The sequence below is a fragment of the Myotis davidii genome, unplaced genomic scaffold, assembly GCF_000327345.1.
Source record: "Myotis davidii unplaced genomic scaffold, ASM32734v1 scaffold750, whole genome shotgun sequence".
NCBI classification, from domain to species: Eukaryota; Metazoa; Chordata; class Mammalia; order Chiroptera; family Vespertilionidae; genus Myotis; species Myotis davidii.
Genome location: NW_006282814.1, coordinates 1518764 through 1522133, shown reverse-complemented (window position 1 = coordinate 1522133; position 3370 = coordinate 1518764).

Below are 3370 nucleotides of genomic sequence, written 5' to 3'. Positions count from 1 at the left end.
GGGGGGGGGGGGGGAGGCAGGGCAATATTAACTTTCATTTAAAATAATAATCATCTGAATAAATTCCTGCTTTTTCTTTATGTTTCCTCTGCCTGATTCACTACGCATTTGTGCTTGTGTGTGTGTGATAAAGGACAAATGCAATAAGAGTAAGTGCATTACTCTTATAATAAAAGTATTATTTTAAAAACGTGTATGACTACACAGAAAATAGCTTAGCTATACATAGTAAGTCTCAAAACAGTTCCTTTACTCCAGAAACTTCACTTCTGAAATGATAACATAGGCATGGACCCCAATTACCGCTAATAAACAGTTTCATGAACAAAGATGCTCATCAGCTGCTATTTATAACCACATAAAAACAAACCATACACCCCTCAGGGGACAGTGCTCAATGTTGTCAAGCCACCAAATGGACTATTGTGGGGAAGCCCGGGACTTGGTTGGAATGTCTGTGAGGAGGATTCTCTGAAAGGTCGGGGGCTTCTGGGGGGACCTTGCCGAGGGCCGCAGCCCCTACCTTGTTTTTTCCAAACAAGTCTGATCCCCAGGGTGTTTTGCTAGAATCTCTATGTTTAGTTTTTAAAGACCTGACCTTGTAGAAGCATGTGCTTTCTCAAGGACACTTGCCCTGCTGATTGTATCCAGAGGTTCATTTTAGTTCAAGCTGTTGTTATAAGAAAAGCCTAAGGAGGTGGGCAATCGAGTCTGCTTTGTTCCTAAAGCGAAGGAGCCCCTTAGCCTTCTCTTTCACAGAAACGTGTGTCAGAGTAATCTGTTCATCGTCGCTCAGGGTCTGCTGGTCAGCCCCAGCCGACTATGTCATCATTACTTATTTGTGAAGACTATATAACTATTGGAGGAAAGGAGGTAAGATCATCCATGATAACCACGTATTTCAAATAGTAGTAAAAGGGAACACTTGTTCAGCACTCACTGTGCTGGACTGGGATGACCACACTGGGTGGGAGTCCTTATCCTGGCCCCCCGTAGCCATTCTGTGACCAGCTCCATTCTGCATGTGGAAACTGAGGCTGAGTATGAGGAGGAACTTCCCCGAAGATACTCAGGTGCCACCAAACATATGAAGATGTGCTCCACTTCATTAGCAATCAAAGCTACACAATTAAAAGCCACCATAAGAAACAGAATTGGCAGAAATTGAAAAGTTTAATGACATCAGTGCTGGTGGAAGTGAGATGAAACAGTACTTTCTTATTTACTATTGGTGGAACCATAGTTGACACAACTGTCTCAGAGAATGGCTCCAAATTTCAATGTGCACCCTTCTCTTCTGACCAAACACTTCTCTCTTGGAAATTACTACAGGGAGATTCTCACACATCTTATGAAAGGACACATGTAAAGATTTTCACTGTGGTTGTTTGTATTAAGTAGAAGTTAAATAAATCGTGGTTGATCCAAGCAACAATTAAAAAGAAAAAGATAGATCTCTTTTTTGAAAAACCTCCAAAGCAAGAAAAATAATAATAATAATAAAGCTAACTTAAAGAAATATGCATACTATGATACCATTTATGTCAAAACCCAAAAAGAGAAACGCACAAACTGATATCTTTCTCGTGGCACATATGTCCACATATATGCACAGAAAAAAGGTCTGTAAGAACAGGCACCACCTGGTAACTGCATGGGACACTGGGAGGGAATTTGATACTCTATGTATGTATGTCTTCAGGTGTCAATTTTTTACAGTAGGAATGTATCCATCTATTACTTATTCAATTACAAATAATTATATAGCTAAAGGGCAAACAAAACAATCCTTGCTTAAAGCAATGGTTCTCAAACTAGAAGCACCTGGAGAGCTTGTTAAACCCCACGCCCTGACTCCTGCCCCAGAGTTTCTCATTCGGTAGGTGGAGGTGGGGGGATGACTGATGCTGTAGTCTGGTCAGAGGCCACACTTGGAGAACAAGTGCCTTGGAGAGGTGGAATGCTAAGCTTCCAGTGTCATGGGAGGAGCAAGGATTTGAATCCAGACCATGACAGATAAGACCCTAACTCTTGACTTTGATCAACTGCTTCCAGAGCTATCTTTGTGTGGTAGAATTAAGGTGGGTTTGTTTGTTGCCATTTTTTACATATATCCTTATTGATTTTTAAATATAACATAAATTCATCCTGTGAAACCTGAAACTATACTTTGTGTATTTACCACAGTTTATGAGAATTCCCTGCTTTGGAAATTTTTTTAGGATTATATAACAAACTCCCTCTGTCTCGATGAAGTGTCTGTGTGAGTCAGGGACTTCCTGGTGTGAACCTGAGCTGAGCTCTGACTATCACTCAACTCCCTAGGTTGGGAGAGCTCTCACTCGATTATTGGACACAAAGGCTGGTGAGGACATATCCTTTCCCTAACAGTGGGCATCCACCCAAAATGCAAGTAGGGTTAACTAAGTCAAGGAAAGTAAAAAGGAAATACATTTCTATTACGATTGAGGAAAAAATATATTTTTGCTTAAAAACTAATAAAGGTTCTGTCTACACGCACAGAGCACCCTCCCCTTCCACTCAACTCCCTAGGGGTGGTAGAAGAATAAATCCCTAATTGCAGTGGGAAACAGGAGAAGAGGCATGTCAGTGGACCAGCCACGTTAAGGATCCCTGAAAGAGGAATGCTGATCAGAATAGGACAGAAGAAGGAAGTCCCACACACCATGTGCAATGCGCACAGCAGAGGGAGGACATGGAGCCCTGGGAAGCACCAAGCTCCAAGAGGATATTGCTAAGAGATGCCTTGTTTTGGCTTCGTTGTGGTTCCTGAACCAATCCTTTACAGGAAAAGTGATTACACAAAAGAGTTGGACACACTTCCTAATATATGTGTGGAAGGAGCAAGTGGACACTGGGAAACTGACCACACCAAACACCAGCAGCACAAAAGTTCAAAGAGCTGGGAAGAGTAAAATAAAATATAAGAGATGCGGAAGATGGATCCAGACATTTCAACACCTACTGGATATAATGCAGATGTAAGAATACAGAGAAGAGGTAACTGAAAACCCAAGTCCTCCTTTGAGATGTCCCACCAAGTGCTAAACTAAACAAGATCAAAAGAATGAATGAACATTGACTGAGGGTGGTGAACACACAGTATGGTGTACAGATGATGTATTGTAGAACTGTGCACCTGAAACTTGTAGGTTTTGTCAACCAATGCCACCCTAATAAGTTCAATAAAAAGACAAAAAAGAAATAAATGAACAGGGAAACTCCCATGTCTTGGTGTAATGTCGAAACAACAATAATGAGAAAATTCTAGAAGTTTTGGAGTTAGGACAGGAGTATTCAATTACTTAAGAAAGAACTTGACACAACAATGTGAATGCATTTAATGCTA